Source organism: Bombus flavifrons, chromosome 8 (genome assembly GCF_040668555.2).
Source record: "Bombus flavifrons isolate JBK064 chromosome 8, iyBomFlav1_principal, whole genome shotgun sequence".
Classification (NCBI taxonomy): Eukaryota; Metazoa; Arthropoda; class Insecta; order Hymenoptera; family Apidae; genus Bombus; species Bombus flavifrons.
The window spans coordinates 16,404,681-16,420,959 of record NC_138449.1 but is presented as its reverse complement, the minus strand read 5'-3'; the positions used below and the strand labels follow the sequence as shown (position 1 = coordinate 16,420,959).

General features: G+C 39.6%; 1 protein-coding gene across 3 annotated transcripts in view; it reads right to left on the bottom strand.

Annotated features, from left to right (window-relative positions):
• LOC138182704 (neuroligin-1) overlaps positions 1 to 776 on the bottom strand; it is a 50,506-nt gene extending 49,730 nt beyond the window's left edge. For 2 of the 3 annotated variants that reach the window (XR_011173861.1, XM_069118795.1), the window contains exon 1: positions 44 to 775. The gene's annotated coding sequence lies outside the window, so the exon portion shown is untranslated. Of the gene's footprint in view, positions 1 to 43 lie in introns of all 3 variants that reach the window. The other variant, XM_069118797.1, reaches the window with a different exon arrangement.
• Between the last annotated feature and the right edge of the window lie 15,503 nt (positions 777 to 16,279).

Sequence of the window (16,279 nt, the reverse complement as noted above, 5' to 3'; positions counted from 1 at the left end):
CAGCTGTTACTCGGCCTTTCGTTACACCGCTATATCGACGTACCGTTTTCGAATTTCGTACAAAGCTCCACGGATATCTCTCGTCGGTATACAGTCGGTGCAACGAGACTCAGCTTTGTTCAGTCAACGAACTGCAATGCAAATCCGATAACACGACGGTAGTCGTCTTGCCACGAACTGGCCCAGTCTGATATATCGGACAATGGCAAGCAGCACACATGGCGGGCGACGAAGTATCGAAGGAACATGATCGGACGATCCGGTATCAAATCCACGTCTAGTTCACACCGCACTAGAGCAAGTCAATTTGGTTCGCTCGGCTCGCGAACAAACTCGTCCGCCACTCCACCACCTGCACCCTCTCTCAGCACCACCACCCACGAGGTGTTTTCATCCCGTGATCGCTGCTCTCCAGCTGTCACTGCTATTTCCCACAGAAGATGTTGCTCACAACGTCGCGTTACGAATCGCGTCGCCGACGATTACTTCGCGTACGTTGGTGAAATTTGCAGCGACATCGGGAAAGCAGGAAACAACGGGAGAGAACGGAGAAAAGAAAAAAGAATGGAAACTTGGCCTCGCGAACCGATCGCGTGCGTATACACCGAGAACAACCGCGCTATAACCGAACAACCGACCGACCAAACCCGATCCGACGACCAATCCCAGGGACGACCCGCACCCTCCGTGTGCGCGATCGGCAGTCTGTCCCGGGCTCTACTGATGGCCAACCGCGCGACCTCCATGGAGGTGGCGGTGCTGGTGCTGGTGCTGCTGCTGCTGGCTGCTGCTGCTGCTGCTGCTGCTGCTGGTGCTGCTGCTGCTGCTGCTGCCAGTCGGTGGTGGTGGAGGCGGTGGTGGTGGTGGTGGTAACGGTGGAGGTGGAGGATGGTCCGGCACTTGAGGAAGCCGGGGCATCCACGGCGCCGACGCCTGGTTTCGTACCGACCACCAGTCCGGTCGATAACGCCACGGCAACCCCCGGGTCGTTCCGGTTCTCCTCCTCCTCCTCCTCCTCTTCCTCTTTCCACTTTCCTCCCTCTTTCACCTTCTCTGCCGCTCTTCTGCTCAATTTTCTCCCTCTTCCATCTTCCCCGTTTGCTTCTCTTCGACTGCTCCCTATTCTCCTCCTCTTTTCTCTCTCTTCTTCTTCCTCCTCTTCGAACTGCACCCTCACATTTGCCTCCCACGATTCCTCTCGACACTATCTTCGCGTTCTCGTTGATTCTCTTCCATCTGCTTCATCGAGAACGCCGCTTCTCCGCTCTCCTCCTACTTTCGCCTTCTCCTACCTAAGCCACGATTCCTTTTCGTCCGACGGCATCTCCCTGTTCCAGAGAAGAGGCTCGTGTTTTCCACCCTCGTCCATCCATCCCTCGACGTTGCTCGCCGTTGTTGCTGCCACCCCTGCGCCTTCGCCTCTTTCGCATGCCAGTCGAGTGCGAGCCGAACCAGACGAAATACAGAGACGGTCCGCGTAGAAACCAGGGTCAAAATAGAGACGGTAGAGATGTTCTCTTTGTCTAAGTTGGCACCAACAGACAGCCCTGTCTCTGACTGGAAACGATGGAACGGTCCACCACGTACGCCTCGAGTCCGTACAGCCGCGTTCTCCGATGCTTGGCCTGCGCGATCAATTGCACTTTCGAAGAGAATCACCACCGACGATCATCTTCGCAGGCAGACCACGATCGTTTCCCACTCCGTCTCCGAGGTAAATAATTCGCGGCTGAGATTCGTAAACACGAAAGAAACCGTCCGTTTAAGTTAAACGGAATCGAGCTAGCCTGACTTGCGGTTTTCCTAATAGTGGAAAAGCGGATGAGCATGTCGGAACTCTGACATCGATCTTCGAGGAGGAATTACGTGTTTATTAAAGGGACAAAATGACTGGCAGAATGGTAGAAAGAAGGGAATAGTTGTTATCGTGCCATCGAATGGATGGTTCCGAGGAAGGCTAACAATTTTCCCTGGCTGTTTATGCGAGCGTTGCGCATAACCTGTCTTTCGAGTATTTTATGGATTGCAAGATTATTTAAGAGAAAATCATCGCTATTTATATAAAGTACCGATGTAACGTTATCGTATAACTTTAACACGATATTATCTGTGTTGAGGTTATCCGATAGTGGAACGCGTGGATGAATGCGTGATAGGAAGACATTGCAATAAGTATAAGTACAGTGTATGCTGCTCCAGATTCGCACTGTTGCAGTGTTACGTTAGAATAGAAGGTGATGACCAGCATACATTTGCAACAAAGCACACTATTACCAAAAAAAATTAAGCTTGGCGTGTAACTCTAACCGAAACAAGAAACTGTACAAGAGACAGCAATAAAAATCTACTTATAGCTCTTTGTTTCTAGATCTCGTGACCCAAACAACGTTCATATCGTATCACGGTGTCCAGGTAACGGGTATACAAGAGAAAGATGTAGAGTTTTTCTAGAAACAATTACATCGACAATCCGCATTTTCTGTATGTACGAGCGTATCGATACAAGCGGAAATCAAACACACGTTCGCGTTGAAAAAATAGAATATCGATTAATTTCGATTTATAGATTGTTGGAAAAGGGATCTCGATATTCTAGTATCAAATTTAACATCGAATATCAGCGTAATTAATTTCATTGCGTGCAGTACTTCGTTAATGTTTCACGTATGGAATAAATTTTCAACGACGGTTAAGGATAATTTCGGGAAATAAAAACTTAATTCAGCCCCATCGACTGAAAGCTGTTGAAACCTTTTGCTTTTTTATTTCGACCGCGTATCGACGCGATATACGTAATTGCTTGATCGGAGAAAAGCGTTCGACGATCTACGGATTAACGAGAGATCAAGGCAGCAAGACGCGAATATAAATATTTGAACCGATCGGTGATGCATCCGATCGCTCGTAAACTAAAAGTCCCGCGAGAATTCTGTTCGCTAAGTAACGCGACGTACACGAAGCTCGATACACGTGTTAAATCCGCATCGACGTCGGAGGATACAGCTTGAACTGCAATCAGCCTGAAGTAACGTAGGAAAATTCGGGACAAGCGAAGCTTTATCAAGTTTGTGTCTTACAAACGGCCTCCCGTTGGTGGAGAACGACGAGAGAGAATCGCAGAATTCGAACGCGGTCGAACGTAGCCGGAAATTGCCTCGTTATCCTCGACATCGCGTCACCGTTATTTACGTTATTAGGAATTTTAACGAGCGAAAGCTTACGCTTTCTCCGCGCGTCAGGCCAGCGGCAGGAGAGGAGAAGCTCGGTTACGAGCAACCCCATTTTTCGTTCTCGACGCGCCGCTTTCTTTCCTTCCCCTTTTTTTAGTTCGCCCCCGTTAAAAAAGAAAACGAGAAAGAACGGGTTTTCAACCGATCAAAACTATATAGCCATTCTGGATCGATAAGCGAGAACATGGAATGCAAATGCAGCCGAACGAGCACGTAAAGATATTCCGCTCTATAAAACGTCGAATTGCCTCCGCTGGCTGATGAGTATAGACGGGAATAAGATGCCGTAAGAATTTTTATCGTACTCTCCAAGTTTTGGCTGATATAGTATTAACGAATTAATAATATATAATCGGACTAAAAATCGATACTGTGAATAAACTTTTCTCGAGAGTATTCCGACAGCTATTCTAACGATCAACTATATTTTTTCTTCCATTTTAACTACAACCAACGCCGCTTTTTATCCACGTTTTATCTGAAAAACTAGAAGCAATTTACTTTGACGGTACGAGAAAAAAAACTCACCGTGCTGCCAATTTACTCGCAACCTTGCACAAATTTCACTCGCATCCGAAAACAAAAGCCGAATTCGAATTACGTTTCTATTTACCCGCGTTTAATTTCCAGCTTTCCGATTAAAGTCAGTTTCGATTTTCACCGATCGTCCCTTTAAACCGTCGCGTTTCCCCCTTCCTTTTTTCATTTCAATCCTGTTCAGTTTCCAATGTTAAGTTTCAAGGCTACCTGTGTTACGCAACAATTTAGGCGTATCCAAAAACGGCTACGCACGGTAGTTACGCGCTTTAAAATTGTTATTTTTGAAATTTGTCGCCGACTGAGCACGGATTAGATTACGTTGGAAACATTTTTTCGTCAGATGAGCGAAAAAGTCTGGAAAATCGTGGCGATCCTGCATATGCATATGTATATATCGTTATGTATATAAATACGTAAATGTTATATGACGCATATATTTTTACCCGTGAATAAAGGTAACCCGAAAGGCAATAAAAATCAGTAACTCGATGCCGCGTGATATTTCTTCGTTCCTTGTATAATAAATACGTGTGCCTCGACGATAGAATCTACTTTCCAATATGCAGTTATCATTTTATCAATTTATAAATCATTCTTTCAAATTTAACCAGATTACGCAGTTTATCATTGACGGGGAACCGATTTTCAATCTCCAACATCCAATTTCGCTAAATCTCACACCAGGGACAAAGAGTAAAGCCTCTCGTTCTCTTCTAGACCCGACTACTTAACAATATACATACATCAAGCGGAAATCGATTCCGAATGCGACAACGATCCTTCGTAAGATGTCGGGACGAAGCCAACAGACCACTTTTTCGAAACGTAGGAGCAAAAACGCCTAAACTAGAAGTAAAGAAGAACCGGGACCATCGAGTCTTTTTTTCGTTAGGCGATTCGTCTCTATCAAGGCGACCGAACGAAACGTTCGAGACCGGGTCGATAGATGGGAAATTTAAAAAAAAAATTTCTCGAATATCGACTTTCGAGGTGTTCGATCGATTCCCGTCGCGTATTAATTAGATTCCCTCGATTCTGCACGATTCAAAGAAATCGCGAATTCTTTCGTTCGCCGACAAGTAGATCGCGCTTCGCCCTTCCTTCGCCCCTCGCAAAACTCTAACTCTAACGTATAAAGAAATCGGTAAGATGGTAACGGAAAGGAGGAACAACGAGGATATCGACCGTTCCTTGTTTGCTCGTTAAGAAAATCGTCTCGATTAAAAACGGTTGTATCCGCAAGTGCGCAACTATCGCAAAGGGTAGGAGGATGCAATGTCGTTTAATTTTTATTTCGTTGGTTCGACGTTAATGCCGTGTTTGCCCTGAGTATTTCTCTTCGAGAGGATTTTACGCTCTGACGTGTCTATTTTTTTCAAGTTGGAAAAACACGGAATTTTTAAAGTACATCGTTGATCGAAATATTCTATTCCAATTCTATTTATGGTATTTATCAACGAAATGCTTTATAACGTCGTGCCTGAAGGGAGAATATAACAAAATTATAAAGAGATAAAGAGATAAAGAGATAAAGAGATAAAGGATAATGAGATTTGGTCGCGGAATTTTCGAAATAACTTTTTTTGCCAATTTTATTCGGTGTGTAACGTTATAATATCCTTTTACGGATAATTTTATTTCCGTTATCATAATCATTTGCTAAATGATACTTTGTTAACTCATGAAAATATACATAGATAGATAGTTCGTCGAGATACCGCGAAATAAAATACAACGATACGATTGTTAAATATTTAGAAGCTTTTAAACACCTGTTGAATACCTCTCATCGCGTATCATCTATTTTTTTAAATATTCAGCCAGATGCGTTTACTGTGCTCAAATAATTCCTCCTTTCATCTAATTTGACGTTAATTATGTTGTCGATATTTAATTTAGAGAAAACTACGATATTTCATACGCTTTCTGGCGTATTTTATCGTATACCATACGAGAAAGAACTTTTAATACTATATTTCAATGTTTAACGCAATATCTACAAAATACAATCGATACAATAAGTATATTCTGCGATATGTTGATGAAACAATCAACACATAATCACATAATCACAGAAATTATATGCATAAATCTCGATTAAAATAAGCGGTAAAACGTCAAAATAAAACAAAGTTATATTATGAAATTCGAAGTAACGATGAAAATGTAAATACTAAATGTTGTTAACCATTTGTTGTAAGATTTAATAGGATTATCAACATCCTTATAATGCATCGCGATAACGCTAGTTGATATTTTATCCGGACAAAGGATATGGGCAAATGCATCGTGCCACGCGTACATCTTGTTTCCGAGGCTTTAAAAAGCGCAACAAAAACAAAAGAGCGATAATTCAGTCAACCCTCGGGTGCAACGGTGTCCTCGAAATAACATCCCTACGTCATCGACATTGGGAAACTGAGAATTTCGATACGCCGACTAGTCTCGGAAAATTACGCTACTGCGAGTAGATCGAGTATCCATATGATCGCCAGTGTCTTTCGATAGACACAAGTTGAGAAACGAGCAATTTTTAATCCGTTTCAACGCTTTTAAATCGATCGATGCGACGAGAGTCGCATGATCGTTTAATTAATTATAAGTAATTATAAGTAAGCTAGGTAATGGAATATTCTCCTAGAGAAAATAAAAGTAAACTACAGAGGCCTGTATTATACATAGTATGCGTATACATGTACGCGTTATATAATAAAATATATATAAATGCGAAGACGGTCGCTGGTCGCAGCATATCGCTATGTTGTTACGGTCGTACGTTAAATCGTAAAAATGACACGTGAAGCTAAAAAATAAAAAATGTTTACGTAACGTATTGCGTTTCGTGCTGTGATTAATCGCGACTTTCGAGGAACTCTGAGAGAACCATGCGCTCACGTTTGGCGCCAAAAGAAAGGTGGCGATACGAAAGGTAAAACGACGTATCCGCACAATGTAATATTTTCGTCGCTATTGGAAGAGCGAAGATTCATTTACGCGATAAAACCGAGCCGTGCACGGTAACAACATTAATGTCATAAAGTTTGCTCTATGAAATTTATTACTCTTTATCGGTTCGTACGAGAACGTTCTTTATCAGTTTGCCGAAGGGAATTGATTACGAATTACAATAAAATACAATACGATATTTGGTAAGCATTTGCGAGCAGGGAGAGCCAATCCAGCGATTTCGATAATTTTTCAATATATTGTCAATCGTGATGGTTTCGGTTGACCGTCGTATCGTATTCGTGCACTCTCATCAGTATGGTGCACTCGATCGGATTCCTGTATTTATCTGTAGTAAATCAGCTTATTGACATTCGATTTTGACAAACGATCGTCGGTCGCTTTCTTCGAAATAACGGCAGGTACGTGTTCCATAGCTGAAAATATAAATGAACAAACGAAATGATAGGAACAAAACTGTGCAATGTCTGGTAAAATTATTATTTTCTATTTTAATACGTAATAAAGTACCGATGGTTTTGTTATTTCGTAGATGACTCCTTCCCTCCGAGGATATTTAATTGGCGCCAATATTCAAACTCGATCAATTATTAGGAACTATTTGCAACTATTATATAATCATCAAATCGCTGTAATTAAAACGATTGATCTTCTTGTCCCTGTTTACCTTACCTATTAATATTGTTTCAATATCGTCTAAAGTTATAATTCTGTTAAGCACGTTATTAACAAAACAAAGACAATTTTGTACATTATGTCAACTATGCAAAGTTACAAATTGGAATTAGAGTTTATTAATTGAAAATTTTCAAAACTTTCAAAGCTTCTAAACAATTCATCGATAAACTTGATGAAATCGACTATAGAATGAAGAATATAGAATTCTTTGAAATTTTACGATGCTAAGAATTCGAAGAAAGATCGATAAATTTAATCAGATAGAAAGGTGGCAATGGCGACTAGATCTCGAGAAAGTGGACGAGAGTTGGCAGGATCCGATTTAACGAAATCGCGATCTATTCTCCTTTCTCTTCGACAAGCCCGTGTTTGAACGGAAAACACGGTGAGCGTAAAATCAATATCTAGCGGGTCCAGTGCTCCTTTAAATCACCCTATGCAACGTGAAGTTCAAGCTCTTGTGACGAGAAGAGGAAAATGCATAATCGTTCCTGCTCCTTAGCTGTGCAGATTTTAGGTTTGTGAAAGAGCCCTTGTATAAATGTCTTAATATTCATCTTCGCGCTCTTGAAAGATGATAAAACTTATTTCCCCATACTATTTACGGATAAGGAAGTTGTCGAATGCAACGTGAGTAATAAAAAAAAAAAAAAGAAAGAAACTCGAGAATAGCAAAGTTAAAACTGTGTGTGAAAACTCGATATGAAATTTGTTGAAACATGTAAACTTGTTTTCCTCGATGTTCCATATATCCGTGCTGTAAAATTATTGCTTTTCGTGTTTATTTTCTGCTATCTCTTTCTTTAATTGTGATTTCGTTAAAAAAAAAAAAAAAATGAGTAAAACCAGAGCAGTGGTCCTAATCTCACGTCTCCTTTTTCATTTACATTTACCCCTGAGGTTTCATTTACTATAACTGCTGCTTCTTGTTATTACTTAGGCGCTTACGAATAAAACATATTCGCATACGAATTAAATCATATATAACTGAACTAATTATTTCTTTAACAACCATGTTAAATTAAGGTTCACAGCAATGAAATCTAACTGCACGCATTTCAAAAGCTTATCTTAATATAGCACATAACCGTAATAATATTCATTCAGCCATATTATCCAATGCAATTCAAATGAGACGCAACAATGATCCAAATGATAACTAAAATCCCAGAATTTACATTTGTTCTCGACAAACGTATATTTCGCTATTTCTGGAATAATTCAAAGTATTCCCAATTGAAATATTCAACTGTAAAATGATTTTTCGATACGACTCGTTTAATATATTTCGTCCTTCCTTCGACTAACTATCAAGTTTTCTCCTCTTTTAACATTATTCCTATCGGTAAACATCTCTATTTTTTTCTTTTTCTTTTTTTTTTTTTTTTTTTGCAAACAGAATGTGCGAGTACAATTATTAGAATTTCAACATAAATAATAACCGAGTTGCAATCACCCGAGAAGGGGACAGTGGCATCCTTATCAACGAGATTTCTATTAAAATTTATTTTCGGAAAGTTTCCTATTTACGATCGAATAACGAAATGAAACGGTCGATCTATCCAGAATTGGATAACTCGACCAGAGAGTGGCAGAGAGTCGAGAACGCGTCCTACAATTAGTAAAAATAACAAGCACGAGAAAATATGGACGTTATTAGAAATACGTAGTGATATAAATATGATGCAAATGTATAAAATATATATAAAGCCATTAATTTAATTAATCCGTGGTACTTGCTGGTATTTTGCAATTTTTTGTTCCGGCTGTTAATTATGTAATTACAAGCATACTTGCAATTCGCTACTTTCGCATAACTAAAACGAATGTTTTATGTTTTCGAATGATACTTGTTTTTTATGGTAGTAAACAGTTCACATTCGTGGAGAAAAATGACGTCAGAAAAAATAATTTTCACCGTTACGAATATGGAAGAGAATAAAAATATATCCTCCTGACACTAGTTATTTTCGTAACCAGTAAAACTAATAAAAAATAATAAAAAATAATAAAATTTACACTGTGTGATATTAATATTTCTTTTACCGCTATAAATAACATCGTAAAGGAAGCAAACGTAACTTCCGATTATCGAAAGATCTAACGATCATTGGCTACATAAAAAGCGCAATAGCTAATTAATCACATGCTCTATTACCTTCGATGAGGCGATAAGTTATTATCTGCTGCAGCGATTACGTAGTAATTAAGTTACGTATCAATGGTACATTTTAATTTATCGCTAATTTTATTAACAAACTCGTCGAAAATTCGACTCTTTCTTAGGTATGGATTAAATCAATTTTTCGTTCCATCTATGATCTCCAACTTTTGTTTAATCAGTCGTCGCTATCGATCATCCTCTAAATTGGTCATCCTCGTGAAAAGTGTCGAATTCAAAGATTTAGTAGTCGATTATAAATTGTAGAATTTCAAATTTTTATATAAAAGTGAATAGTAAATAATCGAAGTTAATAAAAATTTATAAAAGTTTATAAAAATTATACGTCACGGGCTCGATAGATTATTCGCTGATAAAAACTTGCACGTCGGTCTTTCGCTCGAATAGATTTCGATATCGTTCACCGTTTAGCGTGAAATCTCCTCGTCGATAATCGAGATAATCGATCGAAGCTGAACAAGATTTCACGATTTCGCGAGATTTTGCGGTGGCGTATTAAAATTCATGATAGCAGGGCGAATCAAGATCCCTCCCGTGAGAATAGACTGTGTCGCTTCGACCGGAAATGGTACATATTCATCAGGACAGTGGCTAAATGTCGTGCTAGTATGGGTCAGGTTACTAGAGGAAGGTGCTTCCCTTTTCGCCGCATCTGTATCGTGTATCGTGTAACGTGTAACGTGTAACGTGTAACGTGCGACGTGTAACGTGTAACGTGTAACGTGTAATGTAACTGGGACTTAAAGTGAAATTAATGACGGTGACGTGAAATGCTCGGTCGATGCTCGGTCCCATTTCGGAAATGAACAAAAAGAAACGATTATTTGTATATTTGTTTCTTCGCTGGAGACGAACGAGATAAATTTTGAAGGACGTATGGAAAGAACATCGTATGAATTTTGGATCGATCGATTCAAGTTACTTGTGTTGAGATTATTTTCGAAAGAGGTAATTTCACGGCCGATTATTCGTATTAAAGTAATTTTATTGATCGATATTCTTCATTTTCTTCGATATTTGACTGTAAAAATGAAAGAATTAGTCGTTAATTAAACTATGTTCGATAAATCACGTTGATATACGAATAGTTGCAACGAAAAGAACACGTTTCGTTTAAAGTACATCAAAATATGGTACTACACGTTGTTACGATATTAAATAATAATAATAATAATAATCCCTTTGCGCCCTTCGATCGATCTGTCGTCAGAGGAAAATACAAAAGCGCTTTTGCACGAAGCGATGCTTACGATGGAAAATTCGAACGAATAACACAAGTAAGTAAACGCGTATTTAGTTCTGCTTGAATAATTAATTCAATTTTAACAAGTAGGATAGTAACAGCAATGCGTATAATTTAAATCCAGTGGAAATAGCGGATGTAACTCTTGCGTGAACAGCCAAAATGTTAATGTTCACGATTGTCGGGCAATCGAGTATCCCAACCATCCTGTTTGGGTAAATGTACTAGATATACATAACACGATAATGACATATTATGATTTTACCTTCTACTTTTTCGAAACCCAGCTGCTCGCGTGTTACGTTTTCGGTTTTCCGGCTGACGGAAAAGTGTGAATACTTTAGCGATCGATAAACACTGTTCGCTGAAAAGACGATGCGATCAAAGATCTTGATCGCGAGCTATATGCGAAGCACAGGATGCTGCTTGTAAGCAGATCATCGCAAGCAGAAGCGTCTAATATTTCGAAGCCCACGGTAATTTTCCCTTTCTACGATGTACAGCGCGAGTATTATTGGCACGAGTGGTTGTTGGGACAAAATAGAAAGAAAAATACGTTGTTTTTAAAAGATCAAAAATTATTCTTCGAAATGCATCTTTCCACGAAATTGGTAACGGGATATATGGTAACTTCGCCAAGCGCGATAAACGTTCCGTCACTGGTTCTGGAACGAAATACAGTATAAAGTGGAAGGAAGAAAGTCGTTGGGATCGCGTTACGTGCCACTTTGCTAAAACGTACGTGGTACCGCAAGCGCGGTAGTGGAATCACAAGTATTTAAAGCTAGCGGTGAACTCCGGATGCGATTACAATGTCTAAGAATTGTCCCCTTGTTAATTAACGACTGTGATAACTGTTTTCACGGTTTTCGAATTTGGTCGTATCCAAACTAGATCGTAAGATCTCTCGGTCGAACGTTTATCCGAGAGAGCAAGGGTTAAGCGAGCACAGCGGAGAAACCGCACAAAGATAGCAGCGGGATCGACGCAGATCGCTTTAGAAACGACTCGAAGGAACGTCTCTTCTCTATTGACGCATTGCCGACTGTTCTTATCTACGAAGCCACCTGCAGGAGAAGAAGAAAAGCACTCATCGATTCGAGAACGAAGCCACAATTTCTTCAAATTGCCTACCATTTAACTCGTCGAAATACCTATTCCCTCCATCCTTGCGTACCACCAGTCCTCATTCGATTTACTTTCTCTCTTCTACTTCTTTTCCTATATCTGCCGTAATCGTGCAAGTTTATGTCGATTAACGCCTCGGGACAGTTTAGATGTCTGTGCATCTATGCAAGAATCTGGTTACTCGTTACTTTAAACGAACGATGCTTCGTTGATGGAAAGAGTAAACCGTAAACACGAACGAAAGCTACAAGTATGCAGGGTACCTCGACAACGAATTCGACAACGGATAATAACAAATTTATGCGGTAATTCCACAGATGAGAATAAGACGAAAACGAAGATATCGCGTTCGATATCGGCTCGATTGTTTGTCGAATCAGTTGAATCAAAAAATCAGTTAAAATATCCCTGAAGCGTAGCAAAGTTCTGTACACGAAGAAATATGAGGTAGCCTGAGCGACAGAAGAGACAGCCGTCGTGTGTCTGGCAGCTTTCTTCGTGTAAATGGTAAAAAAGTACGTGTACCGTTCAAAGAAACAAAACACGAGGATTTTCGTAAGCAATTTTATGATTCGCGCGTTCGAAGAAAGGAAGCCAAAGCAGGTATTTTGAGACAACGTTAGAACATTCGAAGCAATTCTATCGTGCGTTCGTAAATAACGAAGCTTTTTTATTCTCAGCAGCCGTCGTTCCTCGATAGGCAAAGGGATCGTATACTTGGTATTTCCATCGCTCGAAACGTTCGACTCGATTCAGGCTTTTGTCCAATTTTTCTGAAGCGTCGCGTTCGCCGCGGCGCCAATCTCGAAGAAGCCTTGTTCGTCCGCGATAGAGAAAGCGTTCATCTGAAAAATCTAATTGGAGTAATCCACGCAACAGCGATAAGCCGTATCGCGTACGTTAGACCATCGTTTTAGGTCTGATTCAATTTTTAAATAAAACATATTCGATATTTTTGTTTAACGAACAATCGGTTACGTAAAAATAGTAGAGTGTGGTTTCTTAGATCTCGAGAGGAAGATGACTCGAGTGATCTGAACGAGACGAGAGAATATGCTATAATTGCACGAGAATGCTGTAAGAGGAGAGCGAGAAGATTATGACATTCTACGCTGTAAATAATCTCGCACTTTGTAAGAAAAATCGTAGACAACGTATCTGTACTACGCATATAACGCATCCAATACGCGCAAATCCCTGAAAAATAATTGATATGTATATAGCGTAAGTTTCTGGTTTTCTTATTGTTCATTTTGTACGCGTGCATGCGCGTGTTGCGAACGTTATAGCCATTTCTCAGTCGTACGTGTATTAGTGTGTGTACTAGTTCGGTGGACGAATTCGTGAACGGAATATCCGTGAATAGACAGATTCGATTTACGGAAACCAATCGCAAAGATCAATCTCTAGTGAATTTTCTCCCAAATAAGTTGCTATTTTGCACGCCCCTAACGACTACGGTGCAATTTATTTACAGCAGAATTACAGTCGTTACATATTACGTACATATCTAACAACGTTACGTTCATTTTATATGCGTAGAAAACAGAATATTTCATTCGTACACGCGGAATGTTTAACAAGCTGTTCTACAACTATTAAGAACGCGTTGTGCGACGCGTTAAATCGAATTCGGAAATTCATAGCATCTTTATCGTTCGATATATTCCGTATTAGACTGGACGAGCTCGATAGAGGATTTCATTCCCGCCAAATAACGAAATACTAAGCTCGAATAAATACCGCTTATAGTTGCACGTTACAAAGAATCAAAGACTAAGATCGATCGATAAAAAGCTTCGCTTTTCGATAAGACAGAGTTAAATTTGCATCGGTGTATCGTATCAGTGTGTAACGTTATTGCAACGCCTATTCGCCTAGCATATATGCCACTTTGATTTCTTACGATCGTATGAAATTTATATAGAGATTCGTTAAAGAAATTGGTCGATCGCGTGCTAATTCTCCGAGAATAGAAATTTAAATCTTTTAGAAGAGCTGCCAGGACGGCTATCCTTAGGGAGCGTTCCGTACCATGGCGCGGTTGCTAAGCAGAAATATGAGAAACAAGCCGAATCTATCTTCGATGGATTGGAAGGCTCGCGAAGCCGGTTAAACTCGTCCTGGATAAGTGAACGTCGATATAGCTGTCGAAACAAGAAGCACAATACGAAGGAAATAAGCGGAAGAAATCTCGGAACGTCCATCGTCCAACGTTCTGAAACTGTTAAGTGCATTGTTGCGGCGTCCCTCTGTAAGATACGAACGGCAACTATGCTCATTATCCTCTCTGCCTTACTTTTTTCTTCTCCTTTACCGCAATTTCCTTCTTCTCCCTCGGTGTACACGCGTTATCGTCGAAACGACTCGTAATCATTTCGTTAACAGAGGTGAGAAGATAAATTCTATGTAGAGATGCGAACAAACAAACGATAACGTACACAGCTCGCTATTTCGTGTTTTTAGCTTATCTTGAAACATCTTTAGCAACTATTTCTCGTTTTCTCGAGAAATAATGCTTCGTTGTCGTATTCGTTTAATTCGTACGCCTCCAACGATGCTTCCAACAATAGTACGATTTCCGAATTAGAAATTACTCGAACCGTTCGTAGAAATTTCACGTTTAAATTTCTCAACATCGAATTTTTACTTTTACCGAAACGTCCGACTTAACCAACGATTGTAAATATAAGCATTTTTCTTTTTTCTTTCTTTTTTTTTCATTTTTTAAAGGTATAAAAATTTGCTTAGATACGTGTAACCTGCACGCAAAAATTTACCAAAATCTAATTTGAAAAATTATACTTACCTACGGAGGGTTAATATATTGCGAGGTGAAGGGACGATGCTCCTCCCTCGCCTTCTCGTCGGATGATTAATATTTCGTAACATTCGCAATTGTTTAGCCACAACGTTGATTATCTGTATCAAAAAGTAATCGACTTCGTTCGGTTTTCGTTGTAGTTCCGAATGCGTATCCGATAAAACAATTTGACGCGTATTTCGCGTTATATAATTGACGTATTTCGTTCCATTTGCCGCAAAAACGCATTACCTAAATATCCGATCAATTTATCCAGAGTGCGCGCTTTGAACGAGAGAAAGAACGTGAAATATATATATTTAAATAGATGTAAAATCGAATTGGAAAAAATATTAATATCGCGGAAAGATACGCGTTATTCGAATATTTTGATGATTTATCCTAACTATGATTTAATTATTTGCCACGTATAATGGACGATGAAACAATTGTACACGATGCTTTTGTTTTATATCTACCTGTTATATCGTCAAACTTGAAATGTAGTACAAGATATTTATTTAGCCATTCGATGTTGTCAGTTGACTGTCGTGTGTTATCAACTAAACCAGAAATCGGTAAAAAAGTAAACAGAACTGAAGGAAACAGGTTTTACCGCATGCCGACGATTATGTGGGGAAAATAACGTTGACGAGAAAATGAAGAATTACATTTTAGGATTATGCTGCATCCGCTCTACTATTCACGGCCTTTTACGCGCGATTATCTCTTGCCAGAGTTTTATATAAAACGATAAAAAATAACGATGCTAATAGCATTAAATTATCACAACAAACATTTAAAAACCATAATTTATATCTATTACAGTCTCTGCGTGATTATAAACGACTTAAACCTTCAAATATAAGACTTCACCGTTTAAAATGTAACGTAATAATACGCTTGGAAATAAAAATTATTAAACAGAAAGCAATATCTTGCGATACTTTATACGTAATACGTATTACGTATTTATACTGTACTGTATCGGTTACTAATTAGTTAAAATTCCATAGCGATTAAGTACTTAAGGAATATTAATCGACTGGTTCCATCGTCGCTAAAGATCTTGTTGCCATACCGTTCGAAATAAGCTCGAAATAACCGTAAAAAAACAAGCTTTCCATATCCCAATGCTCTACCGATTACTCGTCAACTGGCGAAATCAGCCTATCCGCAAAATCGCCGAAGAAAATATTCAAAACGATTAAGTAATTCCGTATCTCCGGTCTGTAATCGACCAGAAATCTCCTAGCTAAACACCAAATCTTGGCGTTCGGTGCGCTATCTGGAACGCTGTTATCGCTTATCTAAGAAAGTCATCACGTACGTGTAAAACGCGTGCCGGCGGCTAATCCCGGCAGCTAATCCCGGCAGCGATAATAGCACTCGTAATCGTCGATTCGGGGCCAATCGATTTCGAGGGAAGACAAGACACCGGTGTGTTCGAAGTTGCTGGACCGGCGCGTTGCAACTTTATTCGCGATGATAACGTGAACCTGGAATCG